The sequence below is a fragment of the Aquarana catesbeiana genome, linkage group LG06 (genome assembly GCF_042186555.1).
Source record: "Aquarana catesbeiana isolate 2022-GZ linkage group LG06, ASM4218655v1, whole genome shotgun sequence".
NCBI classification, from domain to species: domain Eukaryota; kingdom Metazoa; phylum Chordata; class Amphibia; order Anura; family Ranidae; genus Aquarana; species Aquarana catesbeiana.
The window spans coordinates 276276879-276303259 of NC_133329.1; positions in this window are offsets into that span (position 1 = coordinate 276276879).

The following is a 26381-nucleotide window of genomic DNA, read 5'->3' on the forward strand; positions in this document are numbered from 1 at the left end:
AGCACTGGCATTATATGACCGGCGGAAATGCACACAGACTTTCCTGGCCTGCCTCAGGACATCCTGTAAGCCCGGGTACCTGCCCAAGAACCGCTGCACCACCAAGTTAAGGACGTGAGCCAAACAGGGCACATGGGTCATTTGTCCCTGTCAGAGGGTAGAGAGGAGGTTGGTGCCATTGTCGCAAACCACCATTCCTGCCTTAAGTTGGCGTAGCATCAACCACCTCTGAACCTGCCCCTGCAGAGCTGACAGAACCTCTGCCCCAGTGTGGCTCCTGTCCCCCAAGCACACCAGCTCAAGCACCGCATGGCATCTTTTGGCCTGCGTACTTGCGTAGCCCCTTGAACGGCTACGGAGCACCGCTGGTTCCGAGGACAAAGCACAGGAAGAGGCCATGGAGGAAGAAGAAGAGGAGGGGGTGGAGGAGAGAGGTGTGTCACAATCATTAGCATTTTGGAGGCGTGGTGGCGGAACAACCTCCATCACTACTGCACCTTGTCCTGCATCCTTCCCAGCTGCCAGCAGAGTCACCCAATGCGCCGTGAAACTTAGGTAACGTCCCTGTCCATGCCTGCTGGACCATGAGTCAGCGGTAATATGCACCTTACCGCTGACCGCCCTGTCCAGCGAGGCATGGACATTGCCTTCCACATGCCGGTAGAGAGCCGGAATCGCCTTCCGTGAGAAAAAGTGGCGTTCGGGTACCTGCCACTGAGGAACCGCACATTCCATAAACTCACGGAAGGGGCAGAGTCTACCAACTGAAAAGGCAGCAGTTGAAGTGCTAGCAATTTTGCCAAGCTAGCATTCAACCGCTGGGCATGTGGATGGCTGGGAGCAAACTTCTTTCGGCGGTGCAGCAGCTGGGGCAGGGAAATTTGCCTGGTACAATCTGATGTCGGTGTACCAAAAGCAGATTGCCCACAAGTACTTGGCTGTGACACACCTAATTCTACACCTTCATTCCTCTCAGTGCAGGTCTCAGAGAGTAGGGATGAGCCGAACACCCCCCTGTTCGGTTCGCACCAGAACATGCGAACAGGAAAAAAGTTCGTTCGAACATGCGAACACCGTTAAAGTCTATGGGACACGAACATGAATAATCAAAAGTGCTAATTTTAAAGGCTTATATGAAAGTTATTGTCATAAAAAGTGTTTGGGGACCTGGGTCCTGCCCCAGGGGACATGGATCAATGCAAAAAAAAGTTTTAAAAACGGCCGTTTTTTCAGGAGCAGTGATTTTAATAATGCTTAAAGTCAAACAATAAAAGTGTAATATCCCTTTAAATTTCGTACCTGGGGGGTGCCTATAGTATGCCTGTAAAGGGGCGCATGTTTCCTGTGTTTAGAACAGTCTGACAGCAAAATGACATTTTGAAGGAAAAAACTCATTTAAAACTACTCGCGGCTATTGCATTGCCGACAATACACATAGAAGTTCATTGATAAAAACGGCATGGGAATTCCCCAAAGGGGAACCCCGAACCAAAATTAAAAAAAAAAATGACGTGGGAGTCCTCCTAAATTCCATACCAGGCCCTTCAGGTCTGGTATGGATATTAAGGGGAACCCCGGCCAAAATTTAAAAAAAAAAATGACGTGGGGTTCCCCCTAAATTCCATACCAGACCCTTCAGGTCTGGTATGGATTTTAAGGGGAACCCCGCGCCAAAAAAAAAAAAAAAAAAACGGCGTGGGGTCCCCCCAAAAATCCATACCAGACCCTTATCCGAGCACGCAACCTGGCAGGCCGCAGGAAAAGAGGGGGGGACGAGAGTGCGGCCCCCCTCCCTCCTGAACCGTACCAGGCCACATGCCTTCAACATTGGGAGGGTGCTTTGGGGTAGCCCCCCAAAACACCTTGTCCCCATGTTGATGAGGACAAGGGCCTCATCCCCACAACCCTGGCCGGTGGTTGTGGGGGTCTGCGGGCGGGGGGCTTATCGGAATCTGGAAGCCCCCTTTAACAAGGTGACCCCCAGATCCCACCCCCCCCCCTGTGTGAAATGGTAAGGGGGTACATAAGTACCCCTACCATTTCACGAAGAAAGTGTCAAAAATGTTAAAAATGACAAGAGACAGTTTTTGACAATTCCTTTATTTAAATGCTTCTTCTTTCTTCTATCTTCCTTCATCTTCTGGTTCTTCTGGTTCTTCTGGCTCTTCTGGTTCTTCCTCCGGCGTTCTCGTCCAGCATCTCCTCCGCGGCGTCTTCTGTCTTCTTCTCCTCGGGCCGCTCCGCACCCATGGCATGGGGGGGGGGCTCCCGCTCTTCTCTTCTTCTTTTCTTCTCTTCTTCTCTTCTTCATTTTCTTCTCCGGGCCGCTCCACAATCCATGCTGGCATGGAGGGAGGCTCCCGCTGTGTGACGGCGCTCCTCGTCTGACAGTTCTTAAATAACGGGGGGGCGGGGCCACCCGGTGACCCCGCCCCCCTCTGACGCACGGTGACTTGACGGGACTTCCCTGTGGCATTCCCCGTGACGTCATAGGGAAGTCCCGTCAAGTCACCGTGCGTCAGAGGGGGGCGGGGTCACCGGGTGGCCCCGCCCCCCGTTATTTAAGAACTGTCAGACGAGGAGCGCCGTCACACAGCGGGAGCCTCCCTCCATGCCAGCATGGATTGCGGAGCGGCCCGGAGAAGAAAAGAAGAAAAGAAGAAGAGAAGAAGAGAAGAAAAGAAGAAGAGAAGAGCGGGAGCCTCCCCCCCATGCCATGGGTGCGGAGCGGCCCGAGGAGAAGAAGATAGAAGACGCCGCGGAGGAGATGCTGGACGAGAACGCCGGAGGAAGAACCAGAAGAGCCAGAAGAACCAGAAGATGAAGGAAGATAGAAGAAAGAAGAAGCATTTAAATAAAGGAATTGTCAAAAACTGTCTCTTGTCATTTTTAACATTTTTGACACTTTTTTCGTGAAATGGTAGGGGTACTTATGTACCCCCTTACCATTTCACACAGGGGGGGGCCGGGATCTGGGGGTCACCTTGTTAAAGGGGGCTTCCAGATTCCGATAAGCCCTCCGCCCGCAGACCCCCACAACCACCGGCCAGGGTTGTGGGGATGAGGCCCTTGTCCTCATCAACATGGGGACAAGGTGTTTTGGGGGGCTACCCCAAAGCACCCTACCAATGTTGAGGGCATGTGGCCTGGTACGGTTCAGGAGGGAGGGGGGCCGCACTCTCGTCCCCCCCTCTTTTCCTGCGGCCTGCCAGGTTGCGTGCTCGGATAAGGGTCTGGTATGGATTTTTGGGGGAACCCCACGTCATTTTTTTTTTTAAATTTTGGCCGGGGTTCCCCTTAATATCCATACCAGACCTGAAGGGCCTGGTATGGAATTTAGGGGGACTCCCACGTCATTTTTTTTTTTAATTTTGGTTCGGGGTTCCCCTTTGGGGAATTCCCATGCCGTTTTTATCAATGAACTTCTATGTGTATTGTCGGCAATGCAATAGCCGCGAGTAGTTTTAAATGAGTTTTTTCCTTCAAAATGTCATTTTGCTGTCAGACTGTTCTAAACACAGGAAACATGCGCCCCTTTACAGGCACACTATAGACACCCCCCAGGTACGAAATTTAAAGGGATATTACACTTTTATTGATTGACTTTAAGCATTATTAAAATCACTGCTCCTGAAAAAACGGCCGTTTTTAAAACTTTTTTTTGCATTGATCCATGTCCCCTGGGGCAGGACCCAGGTCCCCAAACACTTTTTATGACAATAACTTGCATATTAGCCTTTAAAATTAGCACTTTTGATTTCTCCCATAGACTTTTAAAGGGTGTTCCGCGGCATTCGAATTTGCTGCGAACACCCCAAATTGTTCGCTGTTCGGTGAACTTGCGAACAGCCAATGTTCGAGTCGAACATGAGTTCGACTCGAACTCGAAGCTCATCCCTATCAGAGAGGACTGAAGGTATAGTGGGGTTGGAAATCTCAGCTGATGAGGAGCAAGGAGAGGTCCTCTTTGTTCTTTGGTGTGGGTCTTTTAGATACGCTTGCCAACGAACTGCATGGCAGGTCAACATATGTCTGATCAAGCATGTGGTACCCAAGCGGGAGATGTTTTGGCCACGCGAGATACGCTTGAGACATATGTTGCAAATAGCAGCGGTGCGATCTGATGCACTCGTCTCAAAAAAGGCCCACACCAAAGAACTTTTGGAATAACGCGCAGAGACTGCAGCGCCCTGCACATGTGGAGCTTTGGGGTGTGATGCAGTCAATGTGCTGCCCTTATGATGTGCCACCTCCTCCTCCTCCTCCTCCTCCTCTCTCCTATCAGGCACCCACGTTGAGTCAGTGACCTCATCATCCCCTCCCTCCTCATCACTGGAGCAAACCTGGCAGTATGCTGCAGCAGAGGGAGAATGACTGCCAGATTGCTGTCCTTCTTGGGCACCCCCTCTGTCCGTGCTCATGTTACCGCCTTCATCGAGCTCAGTATCATCATCAGAGCCTTCCAAATGCTGGACATCCTCCTGGAGCATGTACCCAACACTGTGGTCAAACAGTTCAAGGGGCTCCTCAGGAGGACATGGTGGGGCTAGGGAAGGAGTCACTGATGACATTGAGCCAAGGGAAGAGGCCGCTGCTTTGCCAGACAAAGTACCCTGGGCATGGGTGAGAGAGGATGAGGAGGATGAGGACGGCTTGGTCATCCACTCGACCAAGTCTTCCGCATGTTGCGGCTCAACACGGCCAGCTGCCGAAAAAAAGGCCAAGCGTGTCCCACGGCCACGTGCTGATGAGGATGCACCATCTCCACGACCAGCACTAGACACAGAGCCTGCTTGCCCTCTCTTATTGGCTTGTGACTGTCTGCCTCTCCTTCTTGGCCTTCCAGACATACTAATGGCCTGTAGCTGCACTAAGCTGGGATATATATATATATATATATATATATATATATATATATATATATATGTACTGATACTGCAACTAGCAAAATCAACTGCCTGCCTGTAGTATGAGAACACCACCAACCTTCTACAGGTAGCTTTAGCTGAACACTGTGAGGTGGACGCACCCCACTAACTTGTAGGTTTAGCTGAACACTGTGAACAGGATGCACCCCACTAACTTGTAGGTTTAGCTGAACACTGTGAACAGGACGCACCCCACTAACTTGTAGATTTAGCTGAACACTGTGAGCAGGACGCACCCCACTAACTTGTAGGCTTAGCTGAACACTCTGAGCAGGACGCACCCCACTAACTTGTAGGTTTAGCTGAACACTGTGAGGTGGACGCACCACACTAACTTGTAGGTTTAGCTGAACACTGTGAGGTGGACGCACCACACTAACTTGTAGGTTTAGCTGAACACTGTGAGCAGGACGCACCCCACTAACTTGTAGGTTTAGCTGAACACTGTGAGCAGGACGCACTGCACTAACTGTAAATAGTCTAGCTGCCTGACTGTGGTACTAATAGGATCAAAAGAACACCAGTAATTTTCTTCAGGTAGCTGTATATACTGTAACAAGACAAGCCTGCCTGTCAGTAAGAAGATAACAGGAACGGATCTAGCTGAACACTGTGAGCAGGACGCACTGCACTAACTTGTAGGTTTAGCTGAACACTGTGAGGTGGACGCACCCCACTAACTTGTAGGTTTAGCTGAACACTGTGAGCAGGACGCACTGCACTAACTGTAAATAGTCTAGCTGCCTGACTGTGGTACTAATAGGATCAAAAAAACACCAGTAATTTTCTTCAGGTAGCTGTATATACTGTAACAAGACAAGCCTGCCTGTCAGTAAGAAGATAACAGGAACGGATCTAGCTGAACACTGTGAGCAGGACGCACCCCACTAACTTGTAGGTTTAGCTGAACACTGTGAGCAGGACGCACCCCACTAACTTGTAGGTTTAGCTGAACACTGTGAGGTGGACGCACCACACTAACTTGTAGGTTTAGCTAAACACAGTGAGCAGGATGCACCCCACTAACTTGTAGGTTTAGCTGAACACTGTGATCAGGACGCACCCCACTAACTTGTAGGTTTAGCTGAACACTGTGAGCAGGACGTACCCCACTAACTTGTAGGTTTAGCTGAACACTGTGAGCAGGATGCACCGCACTAACTTGTAGGTTTAGCTGAACACTGTGAGCAGGGCGCACCCCACTAACTTGTAGGTTTAGCTGAACACTGTGAGCAGGACGCACCCCACTAACTTGTAGGTTTAGCTGAACACTGTGAGCAGGACGCACTGCACTAACTGTAAATAGCTTAGCCTAGCTGCCTGACTGTGGTACTAATAGGATCAAAAGAACACCAGCAATTTTCTTCAGGTAGCTGTATATACTGTAACAAGACAAGCCTGCCTGTCAGTAAGAAGATAACAGGAACGGATCTAGCTGAACACTGTGAGCAGGACGCACTGCACTAACTTGTAGGTTTAGCTGAACACTGTGAGGTGGACGCACCCCACTAACTTGTAGGTTTCGCTGAACACTGTGAGCAGGACGCACTGCACTAACTGTAAATAGTCTAGCTGCCTGACTGTGGTACTAATAGGATCAAAAAAACACCAGTAATTTTCTTCAGGTAGCTGTATATACTGTAACAAGACAAGCCTGCCTGTCAGTAAGAAGATAACAGGAACAGATCTAGCTGAACACTGTGAGCAGGACGCACCCCACTAACTTGTAGGTTTAGCTGAACACTGTGAGCAGGACGCACCCCACTAACTTGTAGGTTTAGCTGAACACTGTGAGGTGGACGCACCACACTAACTTGTAGGTTTAGCTGAACACTGTGAGCAGGACGCACCCCACTAACTTGTAGGTTTAGCTGAACACTGTGATCAGGACGCACCCCACTAACTTGTAGGTTTAGCTGAACACTGTGAGCAGGACGCACCCCACTAACTTGTAGGTTTAGCTGAACACTGTGAGCAGGACGCACCCCACTAACTTGTAGGTTTAGCTGAACACTGTGAGCAGGACGCACCCCACTAACTTGTAGTTTTAGCTGAACACTGTGAGCAGGACGCACTGCACTAACTGTAAATAGTCTAGCTGCCTGACTGTGGTACTAATAGGATCAAAAGAACACCAGCAATTTTCTTCAGGTAGCTGTATATACTGTAACAAGACAAGCCTGCCTGTCAGTAAGAAGATAACAGGAACAGATCTAGCTGAACACTGTGAGCAGGACGCACTGCACTAACTGTAAATAGTCTAGCTGCCTGACTGTGGTACTAATAGGATCAAAAGAACACAAGCAATTTTCTTCAGGTAGCTGTATATACTGTAACAAGACAAGCCTGCCTGTTAGTAAGAAGATAGCAGGAACGGATCTAGCTGAACACTGTGAGCAGGATGCACTGCACTAACTGTAAATAGTCTAGCTGCCTGACTGTGGTACTAATAGGATCAAAAGAACACCAGCAATTTTCTTCAGGTAGCTGTAAATACTGTAACAAGACAAGCCTGCCTGTCAGTAGGAAGATAACAAGAACGGATCTAGCTAAACTGAATACAGTGTATATATATATATATATATGCAACACCTGGGATGCATATATATACACAATACACTGTAAGTGCAGCTAACTGACTGACTGTTCTGCCTAATCTATCTAACTCAAATCAAATGTCACTGTCTGTCTGTCTCTCTCTCTCAATGAACGCCGGAACACACACTACACAGGGCCGCCGTGCAGGCGGCCTTATATAGTGTAGGGCGTGTACTAAATCCCCTGAGCCATAATTGGCCAAAGCCTCCTTGGCTTTGGCCAATTACGGCTCTCTGTTCAGGCGGCGCTGTGATTGGCCAAGCATGCGGGTCATAGTGCATGCTTGGCCAATCATCAGCCAGCAATGCACTGCGATGCCGCAGTGAATTATGGGCCGTGACGCGCCACACGAATTTGGCACGAACGGCCCATATCGTTCGCAATTCGGCGAACGGGCGAACAGACGATGTTCGCGTCGAACATGGGTTCGACTCGAATACGAAGCTCATCCCTACTCCCTTGCCTTTTACCCTTCACCACAGCAATTATACACAGCATGATAAAGGCACAAGGGTGCACATAAATACATACTGTACATTTTTATATATCTTTACAGGCTATTACATCCCTTTGTACATTTTAAATAGTGATAAACACGATTTCAGATTGTAACGACACCCCAAGTATGAAAGGGATTAAAGTCGTTTAGGACATTTCAAACCCAAACACAAAGGCAGCTACCGAACACTCCAATCAGCCAAACAAGGAACCCATACAAATAATCCACCCCAAAAACGAGACACGGCTCTGTCTTCAGGTTCCAAGCAGGAATGAATCTTTATTCAAAAAACACAATTTTATACAGATCCCACTCCAAAGCATTTCCCCCCCACCCTTGGAAAACAGGGCGGGTTAAACTGTCCAATAACAATGGACACACAGGTCAGGTGTGCTTAACTTCTCATCAGTAAACAGTCTTAACAGGGGGGCTGCTGGAGGAATCCCCCCTCCCTCTTTCCTCCCAGCAATACACATCCTGTGATCCAAGGCAGACAAACACAATAGAACATTGGAATACAGCCCCACCCCAAAGTAGCACAGCAAACAGTACACATTCTATATACACATATATACAGCATTGAGTCTCTGACTAGCACAGATCATAGTGGGGTTCTCATTCACCCTGTGCCCCTATTAGTGACTCCCATCACAATGGCATATCCAGGGTCCCCAGAGTCTGTGTGTCTTGGGGGACATGGACCTGAATCTAAAGTAACGCCACCTCCAGGGTCCCCAGACATAAGGCTCACAAAGAGCACCGTCCCCCCAAATGCCAGGGCCCATAATCGGTTTGCAGGAGGCTAGCCATCAGTCCCCTCCAAAAGCCTCTTTTCCGGCTAGGTCTGTCACATTTCTCCCCTTTCGGCAGGAGACTAACACAGGAGGAGACCCCAGACGGGTTGACTCCGAAGTTAGTCAGTAGTTCCAGTCCCCCAATGCCGGTATCCACAAAGTACCCCAAATAAATTGTTCCAAACAGAGAATTACTCACCAAGCCAACCTCTGCATCTCTCAGAGAACATCCCCGCCCCTGGGGAGAGGCCTGGACTGGCCCTTCTCCCTGGAGTCTTTTCACCTGCTGGAGAGAAGACAGGGTGACTGGGCTCACTCCGTCACGCTGTTGGGTATCTGGGCCGACCGTCCAGCACCCCTGGGGTATACAAGTGGACACTGAAGTCCCATCCACTTTTGGTAAGTGAAAATCCCCCAGTGCTTGCAAAGCATGGCTGACATCCTCCTGTCCTAGTGCCGCACCAATTTTTGGGGTTGTGTCAGTAAAGACCGAAGTCCCTTCCACTACCACAAGAGCTCCCTCTTCTGTTAGGTGAGGGCAGAGGCTTGCAGCACTCTGCTCTGTTGCCAGCTCTTCTGCTGGATTGGTGGCATCATTCTGGGGTGCCCTATGCTGCTGGGAAGGGACCATCTCCTTCTCACCCTGGGCCTCCGGAACCGCCGCAGGTGTAGGGCAGAGGTCTTGGACCCTCTGTCCGGTGACCAGCGCTTCAGCTGGGGAAGTTCCTTGTAACTCCACAAATACTACTGTTGGTGCTGGGCAGAGCACAGTGAAGCCCGGCCTTAACACCAGCTCCCCCACCGGAGGCTCACCTGGCTGTTCCTCCCCAGCAGAAAAGTCCATCAAATCCCCTGTGTCTGCAACTGGTGTCTGGGGATAGAAGTTCACAATCTCATGTCCGTGGAACCCAGAAGATGCTATCAGTGCTGGGCAGAGGTTAGCAGAACTCTGCTCTGTTGTCAGCACTTCAGCTTTGGAGATGGCAATCTCCGGAGTTTCCACTGTCGATTCTCTGGCATGCTGCTGCACACAGATAAATTGATTTTGATGCAAAATTACCAATTTTGCCATTTGTAAAATTTTGCCAAAATGGAAACACTTAGTACATAGGTGAAACAAAACAAAAAAGATTCACTCTATTTTTCTTTATTTAGAGCAGTGACGGTCAACTGTCTTTACGTAACGAGCTTCAAGTGTGGCTCCAACATCACCAAACGGTTGCACATAACATGCAGGGTATGTAATGCTGCAGAAAGCTCTCAGACATTGCAGACAATCAACAGGATGACTTTGGACAGGCTCCAAGTGACAGTCAAAGCCTACAAACATGCTATCGTTTTTGGAGACTGGGGAGTCAAAGACTGGAGACACATTATACGAGACTGCTAGAGATCACTGGTATTACAGCCCCTTACAAATCAATGCTTCTACATTCGTGATCCCTACAGCCCCTTTAAAAATTATTTGTGCCACATTTGATTTTTCTCTGGAAAAAAGTGGGAATAAAAAATAAAACAATCTGTTTAACTACTAGAACCCAGTCTAAAGAATATTTTGCCCCCCACTGGCCTGAACAATCACCTAGGCAAGGTACAACAGACTACTGTATTCAGGGGCCTCAAGGGCCAAACAATAAGTGGCAAAGGGCTGCATGTTGCCCCCAAGCCACAGATTGGGCACCAGAGATTTAGATGGTATATATGTTGGGGTGCATTGGATTGTAGTAGTTTCTTTCATTTAGTGTTCTTTGTATGTGTTTTCTCCTGTGTTTGGTATATTTTAAGCAGAACAGAAGGCAAAACTTTTTTTAAAAATCTTGGATAGAGTAAGGGAAGCTCATAACCCCTGTCAGATTTTTTTGTCATCTATGTGTCATTGGGGAGAATTCCATTCGCTTCCTGTTCCATAGCCATTGCTCCTAACTGTCTCTCAATTGGAGGTATTGTCCATCTTCTGGGACCAAGTCCCTCTGTCCTTCATGCACCCTCAGTTGTCCCCCAACAATGGTCTAATGTGTACATCCCTATACAAAATGTACTGTTTTACTGCCAAAAGTGTTATGCTGCACTAAACATTTTATCCACCCTCTGTATTACTGCATTTGTTATTTTAAAACGCCAAAATAAAGGAAAAGCAGAGGGGAAAAGGCGCCATCAGTGAAAACAGTCACCCGGACAGATTGAAAGGGTGAATCTCCCTACCAGGGACATAGACAGCAATAAAAACCTGACAGGTTTTCTAATCCCTCTCTACTCCATCTATAAACGTTTTGCCTTCAATATACTTTCTTACTTACTTTATTATACTTTCAATTTTATTTTTGCACCGTGACATTTTAAATAATGAGCTTATAAAGATCTTTATTTTGGCACAAGACCAGGTCAGGGTGAGTTGAAAGGAGCTTCTGTAACCCTTGGGAGCCATTTACAGCCTATTGCACCCTGAGCTATTTTAGCTCTCATACCTTTATACCACATATATACCAGAGCTATTTGCAAAGAATAAAAAGGCAATTTGCCTAAATGTTGCACATTTGTTCAAGTAATACTGAAAGAATAAATAAATAAATGAATTAATACTAATGGTAAAAACAGAAATAAAAAGAATAATAGCTAAGAGGAGAAAGAAGTTAAATGCATTTATTAATTAAAGGTATTTATATAGCTCTGTCACTTTACTCAGCACTTTACATATATTATACATTCACATTAGTCACTGCCCTCAAGGAGCTTACAGTTTAAGGTCCTTTTTTTTTAAAAAAAAAGGTTTTTATTTGCCAATTGCACATACATAAAATAACACATTGCATGTAAGGTATATTCCTGGATGCAGCTGTACAATTATTCAAAAGTAGTTCAGAATAAGCATCCTATCATTAATGATATTTCAGTACAGATAGCATTTTTTTAAAACTGTAAAGTACCAATTACAATCCATAATTGTAATGTAAATTATCTTCAGTCTAAGATATGGTAGAAAAATAAAAATACAAAATATATATAAAAAGTTAGAGAACAGAACCATAGAGGTGGCTACCTCTCAAACCAATTATGCTGTGTGCCGTCATCTCTCCAGTCCCCCAGAACATGCTCTCCCAATGTCATCCTACCTGATATATTACTCAACTACATTATATAGAAGATTCCATTTTAGATGTCACATGGCGTAGTTTCCTTTGAGTTTATCCAGCTTCCCCATACTTTACTGAATTTTTTCTTACTACCTCTTGCTTCATAGGTCATTTTATACAGTGTAATATTTGCATTAACCAATCCTTTCCATGTTCCTAAGGTAAGATGATCCCTCTTTATCCAATTTAAAACAATCAGCTTCCTGACATAATAAAACAGTAGTCTCAAAAACATATTTTTGCATTGTTGCTCATTACTTCGTCTTCTATTACCCCTAGGAGACCCAGCAGTGGGCTACATATGTTCTGGAGATCAAATGTTTCTGCAACAAACTGGGTTACTTGTGACCATAAGGGTCGTATTCTATTACAGTCCCATATCATGTGCATAAAAGTACCTAAGTGCCACCAGGCATTTATGACAAATAGGGTCAGTTCTTCTGCCCATCCTATATAGTCTGTATGGGGTGTAATACATTTGGTGTAAGTATCTTAGTTGTATCAGTTTGTTCCTCACAGAGATGACCGTGGACATATAGGAGGTCAAAACCTCTTTCCAATGAGCCTCAGTCAACTCTGGGATTATATCTTTCCATCTGTCTCTCATTTTCTCTTCCCCCATTCCAAATTGTGCACGTGCCGCATGCCTCAGCCTGGTATAGTGAAATGCCCATGAATCTGGGACACCCAATTCCCTTTTCAGCTGTGCAAACGTTTTAAGTTCACCATTCTCAAATAATTGGTGCATATATGTAAGGCCAAATTTGGCCCATCTATGTACATCCTCCAAAGAGAAAGGTCCTTCAGACAAGGGTTGAACCATAATGGGGTATTTGGTGACAGGTGTAAAGGTCTGTCTTGTATTTGTTTTATAGAGATCTCAAGCACCCGTTTGGCTGATTTAAGCACAGTCATCCCATCCTCAGTAGGCACCATCCCTCTAAAAAAGAAATTCAGAAGTGCTTCATAGGAGACAGTCTAAGGTACTTAACTCACATTCATACACATTCAGTATCTCACAAAAGTGAGTACACCCCTCACATTTTTGTAAATATTTTATTATATCTTTTCATGTGACAACACTGAAGAAATGACACTTTGCTACAATGTAAAGTAGTTAGTGTACACCTTGCATAACAGTGTAAATTTGCTGCCCCCTCAAAATAACTCAACACACAGCCATTAATGTCTAAAACGCTGGCAACAAAAGTGAGTACACCGCTAAAAATTAGCCATTTGCCCTCCCTGGTGTCATGTGACTTTTTAGTGTCACAAGGTCTCAGGAGTGAATGGGGAGCAGGTGTGTTAAATTTGGTGTTATCGCTCTAACTCTCTCATACTGGTCACTGGAAGTTCAACATGGCACCTCATGGCTAAGAACTCTCTGGGGATCTGAAAAAAAGAATTGTTGCTCTACATAAAGATGACCTAAGCTACAAAAAGATTGCCAAGACCCTGAAACTGAGCTGCAGCATGGTGGCCAAGACCATACAGTGGTTTAACAGGAGAGGTTCCACTCAGAACAGGCCTCGCCATGGTCGACCAAAGAAGTTGAGTGCACGTGCTCAGCGTTATATCCAGAGGTTGTCTTTGGGAAATAGACGTATGAGTGCTGCCAGCATTGCTGCAGAGGTTGAAGGGGTGGGGGATCAGCCTGTCAGTGCTCAGACCATATGCTGTACACTGCATCAAATTGGTCTGCATGGCTGTCATCCCAGAAGGAAGCCTCTTCTAAAGATGATTCAGCACAAGAAAGCCCGCAAACAGTTTGCTGAAGACAAGCAGACTAAGGACATGGATTACTGGAACCATGTCCTGTGATCTGATGAGACCAAGATAAACTTATTTGGTTCAGATGGTGTCAAGCGTGTGTGGCGGCAACCAGGTGAGGAGTACAGTCAAGCATGGTGGTGGGAGTGTCGTGGTCTGGGGCTGCACAAATGCTGCCGGCACTGGGAGCTACAGTTCATTAAGGGAACCATGAATGCCAACATGTACTGTGACATACTGAAGCAGAGCATGATCCCCTCCCTTCAGAGACTGGGCTGCAGGGCAGTATTCCAACATGATAACGACCCCAAACACACCTCCAAGACAACCACTGCCTTGCTAAAGAAGCTGAGGGTAAAGATGATGGACTGGCCAAGCATGTCTCCAGACCTAAACCTTATTGAGCATCTGTGGGGCATTCTCAAACGGAAGGTGGAGGAGCGCAAAGTCTCTAACATCCACCTGCTCAGTGATGTCATCATGCAGGAGTGGAAGAGAACTCCAGTGGCAACCTGTGAAGCTCTGGTGAACTCCATGCCCAAGAGGGTTAAAGCAGTGCTGGAAAATAATGGTGGCCACACAAAATATGTATACTTAGGGCCCAATGTGGACATTTTCACTTGGGGGTGTACTCACTTTTGTTGACAGCAGTTTAGACATTAATGGCTGTGTGTTGAGTTATTTTGAGGAGACTTCAAATTTACACTGTTATACAAGCTGTACACTCACTACTTTACATTGTTGCAAAGTATAATTTCTTCAGTGTTGTCTCTTGAAAAGATATAATAAAATATTTACAAAAATGTGAGGGGTGTACTCACTTTTTTGAGAAACTTGTACTAGGGCCATTTTGGACAGCTGCAACCTACCAGCATGTCTTTTTAAGAGTGGGCGGAAACCCACACAGGCATTGGGGAACATGCAAACTCCAGGCAGGTACTGTTGTGGTTGGGTTTTGGACAGACAACCCTGCTGCTGCTAGGTGGAGGTGCTAACCACTTAGGCATTGTGCTGATTATGGGTAACTAAGGGTCAATAAGGGGTTAAATGTGAATACAATAAAACAACATTAACAACTTGTAAAATTTATTAAACTGATGCAATATGCAAAGTTATAACTTTGATACACATATACATTAAATAGTAAATGCAATTAAACAATGCATTGTTACATTGTATTTACTCGGTGAGACTTGCAGACTATCTCCAAGTGTCATTTTACATAGCAACCACTGCATTTTGACATATTGTGTAATGCAAAGCAATTCCCAGCTGTAATTTTGACATCCAGTAGTTACAAAAAGTAGTTACATTTTACAAAGGAGCCACTGCATTTTGACATATTGTGTAATGCAAAGCAATTCCCAGCTGTAATTTTGACATCCAGTAGTTACTGATAATAGTTTTAGGTGGGTGAGAGTGGCAGCAGGGGGAGAGGAGATAAGGCAATATGTCTTTGAAACTATTGCTAAGTTATTTATGGTGTAACTCTAATGCCCTGTACACATGGCCGGACATTGATCGGGAATTCCGACAACAAATTTCATGGATTTTTTCCAAAGGATGTTGGCTCAAACTTGTCTTGCATACACACGGTCGCACAAAGTTGTCAGAAAATCAGATCGTTCTGAACGTGGTGACGTAAAACAGGTACGTCGGGACTATAAACGGGGCAGTAGGGCAGTAGCCATTAGCTTTCGTCTCTTAATTTATTCTGAGCATGCGTGGCACTTTGTGCATCGAAATTATCTACACACGGTCGTAATTTACACAAACGGATTTTGTTGTCAGAAAATTTTATAGCCTGCTCTCAAACTTTGTGTGCCGGAAATTCCGATGGAAAAAGTCCGATGGAGCCCACACACGGTCGGAATTTCTGACAACAAGCTCCGATCGCACATTTTCCATCGGAAAATCTGGCCGTGTGTACAGGGAATTACATTCAAAATCGTCAGGTAGTTAAAAGCACCTTCATTTCACTTCCCCTTTAACTCCAAGGCATTTTGGCAGAATAGTGACATTTTGGCAAGATTTCTCAATTTGCTTTTTCCTTATTGACCATCAGATTCTGACATATGAAAACGAAAGGAAAGGAAAGAGTGTCTGTTTCCCTTCTCTCCATTAGGATTGTATATGTTTGAAGTTGAAAGGAAACATTGGTAGTTGCATGAACCGCATGAATATATGCACGGTAACTTTCAGAGCTTGATTCACTCTGATGAAAGAGTAAAGAGCCTGTCAAGAAATCTTGCCACAGGCCAAAACTCTGCTCTAGGGATGAGCTTCGTGTTCGAGATGAACGCATGTTCGACTCAAACATTGTGTGTTTGGTTGTTCGCCGAATTACAAACGTTATTGGCTGTTCGTGCCAAATTCGAGTGGTGCGCCACGACCCATAATTCACTGCGGCATCGCAGTGCATTGCTGGCTGATGATTGGCCAAGCATGCACTATGACCCGCATGCTTGGCCAATCACAGCGCCGTGTCTACAGAGAGCCATAATTGGCCAAAGCCAGGGAGACTTTGGACAATTATGGCTCAGGGGGTTTAGTACACGCCCCACACTATATAAGGCCGCCTGCACGTCGGCCCTGTGTAGTGTGTTGCGGTGGAGAGAGATAGATAGACAGAGAGACAGTGTTATTTGATTTAAGTTAGATAAAGTAGGCAGGTCGAGTCAGTTAGCTGCACTTGCAGTGTATTGTGCATATATATATATATATATATATATATATATATATATATATATATATATGCATCCCAGGTGTTGTATATATATATATATATATATATATATATATATATATATATATATATATATATATATATATATATATATATACACTGTATTCAGTTTAGCTAGATCCGTTCCTGTTATTCTCTTCCTAATATACTGACAGGCAGGCAGTATTTTTTTTTACAGTATTTCCAGTTAGTGTACTGTGTAACCCTGCAGAGGTGCACCTACAGTATAGCTACCTGAAGCCAGGTGCTTGTGTGCTTCTTCTGATACTATTAATAGCACAGGCAGGCTCCTGAAGTATTTCCAGTTAGTGTACTGTGTAACCCTGCACAGTTGCACCTACAGTATAGCTACCTTAAGCCAGGTGCTTGTGGGCTCCTTCTGGTACTATTAACAGCACAGGCAGGCTCTTGAAGTATTTCCAGTTAGTGTACTGTGTAACCCTGCACAGTTGCACCTACAGTATAGCTACCTGAAGCCAGGTGCTTGTGTGCTCCTTCTGGTACTATCAACAGCACAGGCAGGCTCTTGAAGTATTTCCAGTTAGTGTACTGTGTAACCCTGCACAGTTGCACCTACAGTATAGCTACCTGAAGCCAGGTGCTTGTGTGCTTCTTCTGATACTATTAATAGCACAGGCAGGCTCCTGAAGTATTTCCACTTAGTGTACTGTGTAACCCTGCACAGTTGCACCTACAGTATAGCTACCTGAAGCCAGGTGCTTGTGTGCTTCTTCTGATACTATTATAAGCACAGGCAGGCTCTTGAAGTATTTGCAGTTAGTGTACTGTGTAACCCTGCACAGTTGCACCTACAGTATAGCTACCTGAAGCCAGGTGTTTGTGTGCTTCTTCTGATACTATTAACAGCACAGACAGGCTCTTGAAGTATTTCCAGTTAGTGTACTGTGTAACCCTGCACAGTTGCACCTACAGTATAGCTACCTGAAGCCAGGTGCTTGTGTGCTTCTTCTGATACCATTAATAGCACAGGCAGGCTCCTGAAGTATTTCCAGTTAGTGTACTGTGTAACCCTGCACAGTTGCACCTACAGTATAGCTACCTGAAGCCAGGTGCTTGTGTGCTTCTTCTGATTCTATTAACAGCACAGGCAGGCTCTTGAAGTATTTCCAGTTAGTGTACTGTGTAACCCTGCACAGTTGCACCTACAGTATAGCTACTTGAAGCCAGGTGCTTGTGTGCTTCTTCTGATAATATTAACAGCACAGGCAGGCTATTGAAGTATTTCCAGTTAGTGTACTGTGTAACCCTGCACAGTTGCACCTACAGTATAGCTACCTGAAGCCAGGTGCTTGTGTGCTTCTTCTGATACCATTAATAGTACAGGCAGGCTCTTGAAGTATTTCCAGTTAGTGTACTGTGTAACCCTGCACAGTTGCACCTACAGTATAGCTACCTGAAGCCAGGTGCGTGTGTGCTTCTTCTGATACTATTAATAGTACAGGCAGGCTCTTGAAGTATTTCCAGTTAGTGTACTGTGTAACCCTGCACAGTTGCACCTACAGTATAGCTACCTGAAGCCAGGTGCTTGTGTGCTTCTTCTGATACTATTAATAGCACAGGCAGGCTCTTGACGTATTTTCAGTTAGTGTACTGTGTAACCCTGCACAGTTGCACCTACAGTATAGCTACCTGAAGCCAGGTGCTTGTGTGCTTCTTCTGATTCTATTAACAGCACAGAGAGACTCTTGAAGTATTTCCAGTTAGCGTACTGTGTAACCTGCACAGTTGCACCTACAGTATAGCTACCTGAAGCCAGGTGCTTGTGTGCTTCTTCTGATACTATTAATAGCACAGACAGGCTCTTGAAGTATTTCCAGTTAGTGTACTGTGTAACCCTGCACAGTTGCACCTACAGTATAGCTACCTGAAGCCAGGTGCGTGTGTGCTTCTTCTGATACTATTAATAGTACAGGCAGGCTCTTGAAGTATTTCCAGTTAGTGTACTGTGTAACCCTGCACAGTTGCACCTACAGTATAGCTACCTGAAGCCAGGTGCTTGTGTGCTTCTTCTGATACTATTAATAGCACAGACAGGTTCTTGAAGTATTTCCAGTTAGTGTACTGTGTAACCCTGCACAGTTGCACCTACAGTATAGCTACCTGAAGACAGGTGCTTGTCTGCTTCTTCTGATACTATTAATAGCACAGGCAGGCTCTTGAAGTATTTCCAGTTAGTGTACTGTGTAACCCTGCACAGTTGCACCTACAGTATAGCTACCTGAAGCCAGGTGCTTGTGTGCTTCTTCTGATACTATTAATAGCACAGGCAGGCTCTTGACGTATTTTCAGTTAGTGTACTGTGTAACCCTGCACAGTTGCACCTACAGTATAGCTACCTGAAGCCAGGTGCTTGTGTGCTTCTTCTGATTCTATTAACAGCACAGAGAGACTCTTGAAGTATTTCCAGTTAGCGTACTGTGTAACCTGCACAGTTGCACCTACAGTATAGCTACCTGAAGCCAGGTGCTTGTGTGCTTCTTCTGATACTATTAATAGCACAGACAGGCTCTTGAAGTATTTCCAGTTAGTGTACTGTGTAACCCTGCACAGTTGCACCTACAGTATAGCTACCTGAAGCCAGGTGCGTGTGTGCTTCTTCTGATACTATTAATAGTACAGGCAGGCTCTTGAAGTATTTCCAGTTAGTGTACTGTGTAACCCTGCACAGTTGCACCTACAGTATAGCTACCTGAAGCCAGGTGCTTGTGTGCTTCTTCTGATACTATTAATAGCACAGACAGGTTCTTGAAGTATTTCCAGTTAGTGTACTGTGTAACCCTGCACAGTTGCACCTACAGTATAGCTACCTGAAGACAGGTGCTTGTGTGCTTCTTCTGATACTATTAATAGCACAGGCAGGCTCTTGAAGTATTTCCAGTTAGTGTACTGTGTAACCCTGCACAGTTGCACCTACAGTATAGCTACCTGAAGACAGGTGCTTGTGTGCTTCTTCTGATACTATTGATAGCACAGGCAGGCTCTTGAAGTATTTCCAGTTAGTGTACTGTGTAACCCTGCACAGTTGCACCTACAGTATAGCTACCTGAAGCTATTGGTCGAGAGGATGACCAAGCTGTCCTCATCCTCCTCATCCTCTCTCACCCAGGCTCAGGGTATTTTGTATGGCAAAGCAGCTGCCAACGCAGCCTCTTCCCTCTGCTCAATGGCATCAGTCACTCCTTCCCTAGCCACACCATGTCCTCCTAAAGAGTCCCCCGAACTGTTTGACCACAGTGTTGGGTACATGCTCCAGGAGGATTCCCAGCGTTTTGAAGTCTCAGATGATGGTACTCAGCTAGTGGAAGGCAGTAACGTGAGCCCAGACAGAGGGGGTGACCAAGAAGGACAGCAATCTGGCAGTCATGTTCCCCCTGCTGCACCATACTGCCAGGTTTGCTCGAGTGATGAGGAGGGAGGGGATGATGAGGTCACTAACTACACGTGGGTGCCTGATAGGAGGGAGGAGGAGGAGGCACATCACCAACGAGGCATGATGCCCTCCAGGGGCCAGCTTAAGGGCAGCACACTGACTGCATCACACCGCAGAGCTCCGCATGTGCAGGGCGCTGCTGTCTCTGCGCGTTATTCCAAAAGTTCTTTGGTGTGGGCCTTTTTTGAGATGAGTGCATCAGATCGCACCACTGCTATTTGCAACATATGTCTCAAGCGTATCTCGCGTGGCCAAAACATCTCCCGTAAGGGCACCACATGCTTGACCAGACATATGTTGACCTTGCATGCAGTTAGTTGGCAAGTGTACCTAAAAGACCCACACCAAAGAACAAAGAGGACCTCACCTTGCTCCTCATCAGCTGGGATCTCCAACCCCACTATACCTTCAGTCCTCTCTGAGACCTGCACTGAGAGGAATGAAGGTGTAGAATTAGGTGTGTCACAGCCAAGTACTTGAGGGCAATCTGCTATCGGTACACCAATGTCAGATGGTACCAGGCAAATTTCCCTGCCCCAGCTGCTGCACTGCAGAAAGAAGTTCGCTCCCAGCCATCCACAGGCCCAGTGGTTAAATGCTAGCTTGGCAAAATTGCTAGCACTTCAACTGCTACCTTTTCAGTTGGTAGACTCTGCCCCCTTCCGTGAGTTTGTGGAATGTGCGGTTCCTCAGTGGCAGGTTCCCAAATGCCACTTTTTCTCATGGAAGGAGATTCCGGCTCTCTACCGGCATGTGGAAGGCAATGTCTTGGCCTTGCTGGACAGGGCGGTCAGTGGTAAGGTGCACATTACCGCTGACTCATGGTCCAGCAGGCATGGACAGGGACGTTACCTAAGTTTCACGGCGTATTGGGTGACTCTGCTGGCAGCTGGGAAGGATGCAGGACAAGGTGCAGTAGTGTTGGAGGTTGTTCCGCCACCATGCCTCCAAAATGCTACTACTGGTGATTCTGACACACCTCTCTCCTCCACCCCCTCCTCTTCTTCCTCCATGGCCTCTTCCTGTGCTTTGTCCCTGGAACCAGCGGTGCTCCGTATGCATTCAAGGGGCTACGCAAGTACGCAGGCCAAAGATGCCATGCAGTGCTGGAGCTGGTGTGCTTGGGGGACAAGAGCCACACTGGGACAGAGATTCTGTCAGCTCTATAGGGGCAGGTTCAGAGGTGGTTGACGCCACGCCAGCTTAAGCCAGAAATGTTTGCGACAATGGCACCAACCTCCTCTCCGCCATCTGACAGGGACAACTGTCCCATGTGCCCTGTTTGGCTCACGTCCTTAACTTGGTGGTGCAGCGGTTCTTGGGCAGGTACCCGGGCTTACAGGATGTCCTGAGGCAGGCCAGGAAAGTCTGTGTGCATTTCCGCTGGTCGTATAATGCCAGTGCTCGGCTGGCTGACCTCCAAAAGGAATTTAACCTGCCCAAGAACCGCCTAATCTGTGACATGCCCACCAGGTGGAACTCAACATTGGCCATGCTGCAGCGGCTGCACACTCAGCAGAGGGCCATCAATGAGTACCTGTGCGACTATGGCACCAGGACAGGGTCAGGGAGCTTGTTTTTTTTTCCCCACACCAGTGGGCCATGATTAGGGATGCATGCACTGTCCTGTCACCATTTGAGGAGGCCACGAGGATGGTGAACAGTGACAGTGCATGCATCAGTGACACTGTCCCTCTTGTCCACCTGTTGGAGCACACGCTGCATGGAATAATGGACAGGGCACTTGAGGCAGAACAAAGGCAGGAAAAGGAGGACTTCCTTAGCTCTCAAGGCCCCCTTTATCCAGACAGTGTTCCTGCATGCCCACCCATCACACAGGAAGAGGAGGAGGAGCAGGATTGTGTCAGAATGGAGGTGGAGCCCGGCACTCAGCATCAGCAGCAGTCTTTAAGGGATCATTTACAGTCCCAAGAAACCCATGGACTTGTACTTGGCTGGGAGGAGGTGGCTGCGGATCATGTCGTTCTTAGTGACCCAGAGGACTCCAGACCGAATGCCTCAGCAAACCTACGCTGCATGGCCTCCCTGATCCTGCAAAGCCTGCAGAAGAATCCTCGTATTCGTGGTATCAAGGAGAGGGATCAATACTGGCTGGCAACCCTCCTTGATCCACGTTACAAGGGTAAGGTTGCGGACCTTATTTTGCCTTTGCAGAGGGAGCAGAGGATGAAACATCTTCGGGAGGCCTTGCAGAAAGATCTGTGCAACGCGTTCCCAGAGACTGGGAGGTTACAAACTCCTGTTCCTGGACAACGTGTTGCTGAGGCTTCGGTCAGTCAAAGAAGGAGCGGTGGAGAAGGTGCCCGTCTGACCGATGCGTTCAGACAATTTTTTAGTCCGCAGCCCCAAGGTATGATCGGTTCCAGCAACCATCGCCAGCGTCTGTTTTACATGGTGCAGGAATACCTAGGGGCAAGATCTGACTTGGACAACTTTCCCACCGAAAATCCTCTGGGTTACTGGATCTTGAGGATGGATCACTGGCCAGAGCTTGCACAGTATGCAATTGAGCTACTGGCCCGTCCTGCATTCAGCGTTCTTTTGGAACGCACATTCAGTGCTGCTGGAGGCTTTGTAACCGATCACAGGGTGCGCCTGTCCACCGACTCAGTCGATCGGCTGACCTTCATGAAAATGAATCAGTCTTGGATCACCACCAGATACCAAGCACCTGATGCTGATGTAACCGAATAATTTTTTTTTAAATGTCAGATTCCTTCAAGACTCCCTATGCTGATGCTGAGTGACTATCCTGTTATGCTGAGTGACTATCCTCTTCCTCCTCAATGATCATGTTGATAGCTTGTAAGAATATTTTTGGTTCTGGGCGCCGCCACCAGTGGCTAAGGCCCAATTTTTCTACCCCAGTTTAACAGGGGCATGTATTTACAATTTTTGATGCAATACTTTGCAGCAGGGCTCATTCCTGCGCTCCAACTAGAGTATCTGTGAGGGGTTGCAGTGTTGTGACACCAGCACCAGTGCCTAAGGCCCAATTTTTCAGCCCCTGTTTAACAGGGGCGTGTAATTACAATTTTTGATGCAATACCTTACAGCAGGGCTCATTCCTGTGCTCCAACTAGAGTATCTGTGAGGGGTTGCAGTGTTGTGGGCGCCACCACCAGTGCCTAAGGCCCAGTTTTTCAACCCCTGTTTAACAGGGGCGTGAAATTACAATTTTTGATGCAATACTTTGCAGCAGGGCTCATTCCTGCGCTCCAACTAAAGTATCTGTGAGGGGTTGCAGTGTTGCGGCACCAGCACCAGTGCCTAAGGCCAAATTTTTCAGCCCCTGTTTAACAGGGGCGTGTAATTACAATTTTTGATGCAATAATTTGCAGCAGGGCTCGTTCCTGCGCTCCAACTAGAGTATCTGTGAGGGGTTTCAGTGTTGTGGCACCAGTGCCTAAGGCCCAATTTTCCTGCCCCTGTTCAACAGGTGCATGTAATTACAATTCTTGATCTAATATTTCACAGCAGGGCCCGTTCCAGCGCCCACCAAGATTAACTGTGAGGACTTACAGTGTTTTGGCACCAGCACCACCACCACCATCACCAAAGGCCCAATTTTTCTGACCCTGTTCATAAGGGGCATGTAATTACAATTCTTGATCTAATATTTCACAGCAGGGCCCTGTGAGGGCTTACAGTGTTGTGGCAACACCAACACCTAAGGCCTCAATATCTGCTGAGTATATAGGGCAGGGCCCTACTTTCAAACATCCAACTTACAACTAACTCCTACTTGCAAATGAAAGGAAACAACAGGAAGTGAGATGAAATCTACCCCTAGGAAGGGAAATTCTCTCCTGTAAGAGTTAATATGGGAAAAATGTTTCTTCTTTCCACTGATGCTTTATCACCAATCCTTGTTTCACTAAAAATCCCAAATTTTCAAAAAACATTTGTCATTGGGACAGAAAGTGAGGTGCAATCTTCTGAAGAGGAGCACAGACAGCAAAACAAATGTCACAGGGGTGATAACCCTTCCCTATGTTTTCCAAAAAAGCTTAAAAATAGATTTTTTTGGCTGCAGCTAAACACTTTAAAAATGTACCAGTTCAAAATTACAAACAGATTCTACTTAACAACAAACCTACAGTCCCTGTCTTGTTTGCCCCGCCTGTATACTGCTGTTCAGAGGGCCTGGGGCCCTACGCCTTTCCTTTTTTTAATTTTGGTGCGGGGTTCCCCTTAATATCCATACAGGACCCAAAGGGCCTGGTAATGGACTGGGGGGGGTACCCATGCCAATTGTCTCACTGATTTTCATCCATATTACCGGGACCCGACATTACATTAAATCCGTAAGCAGTTTTAAATGACTTTTGTTCCTTTAACCACTTGCCGACCACCTCACGACGATATACGTCGGCAGAATGGCACGGGCAGGCAGAATCATGTACCTGTACATGATCTGCCTCCCACGGGCGGGGGGTCCAATCGGTGCCCGAGGCGGTCGGCTTTGGTCTGGGAGCGATGAGAGGTGAGGGGGAGACCATCCATTCGTGGCTCCCACCTCGCGATCGCTCCCAGCCAATGAGAATCTTCCTTTGCTGCTGTATGCTAAACAATGATGTCATCTCTCCTCGGCTCTGTATTTTCCATTCCGGCGCCGAGCAGAGAAGACATCACTGTGAGTGTAAAACACACACACATACAGTAGAACATGCCAGGCACACATTACACCCCTGATCCCCTCTGATCGCCCCCCGATCACCCCCCAATCACCCCTCCCCCCCCGTCACACTGACACCAAGCAGTTTTTTTTTTCTGATTACTGCATGGTGTCAGTTTGTGACAGTTAGTGTGGTAGGGCAGTTAGTATTAGCCCCCTTTAGGTCTAGGATACCCCCTAACCCCCCCTAATAAAGTTTTAACCCCTTGATTACCCCCCGTCGCCAGTGTCACTAAGCGATCATTTTTCTGATCGCTGTATTAGTGTCACTGGTGACGCTAGTTAGGGAGGTAAATATTTAGGTTCGCCGTCAGCGTTTTATAGCGTCAGGGACCCCCATATACTATCTAATAAATGTTTTAACCCCTTGATTGCCCCCTAGTTAACCCTTTCACCACTGATCACCGTATAAGTGTTACGGGTGACGCTGGTTAGTTCGTTTATTTTTTATAGTGTCAGGGCACCCGCCGTTTATTACCGAATAAAGGTTTAGTCCCCTGATCGCCCGGCGGCGATATGCGTCACCCCAGGCAGCGTCAGATTAGCGCCAGTACCGCTAACACCCACGCACGCAGCATACGCCTCCCTTAGTGGTATAGTATCTGAACGGATCAATATCTGATCCGATCAGATCTATACTAGCGTCCCCAGCAGTTTAGGGTTCCCAAAAATGCAGTGTTAGCTGGATCAGCCCAGATACCTGCTAGCACCTGCGTTTTGCCCCTCAGCCCGGCCCAGCCCAGCCCACCCAAGTGCAGTATCGATCGATCACTGTCACTTACAAAACACTAAACGCGTAACTGCAGCATTCGCAGCGTCAGGCCTGATCCCTGCGATCGCTAACGTTTTTTTGGGTAGCGTTTTGGTGAACTGGCAAGCACCAGCAGCCTAGTACACTCCGGTCGTAGTCAAACCAGCACTGCAGTAACACTTGGTGACGTGGCGAGTCCCATAAGTGCAGTTCAAGCTGGTGAGGTGGTAAGCACAAGTAGTGTCCCGCTGCCACCAAGAAGACAAACACAGGCCCGTCGTGCCCATAATGCCCTTCCTGCTGCATTCGCCAATCCTAATTGGGAACCCACCGCTTCTGCAGCACCCGTACTTCCCCCATTCACATCCCCAACCAAATGCAGTTGGCTGCATGAGAGGCATTTTCTTTATGTCCTCCCGAGTACCCCTACCCAATGAACCCCCCCAAAAAAGATGTTGTGTCTGTATATATATATATATATATATAAAATAAAAAATAATAGTTGTCGTTTCATTGTTCTCTCTCTCTATTCTCTCTCTATTGTTCTGCTCTTTTTTACTGTATTCTATTCTGCAATGTTTTATTGTTATTATGTTTTATCACGTTTGCTTTTCAGGTATGCAATTTTTTATACTTTACCGTTTACTGTGTTTTATTGCTAACCATTTTTTTGTCTTCAGGTACGGCATTCACAACTTTGAGTGGTTATACCAGAATGATGCCTGCAGGTTTAGGTATCATCTTGGTATCATTCTTTTCAGCCAGCGGTTGGCTTTCATGTAAAAGCAATCCTAGTGGCTAATTAGCCTCTAGACTGCTTTTACAAGCAGTGGGAGGGAATGCCCCCCCCACCGTCTTCCGTGTTTTTCTCTGGCTCTCCTGTCTCAACAGGGAACCTGAGAATGCAGCCGGTGATTCAGCCAGCTGACCATAGAGCTGATCAGAGACCAGAGTGGCTCCAAACATCTCTATGGCCTAAGAAACCGGAAGCTACGAGCATTTCATGACTTAGAT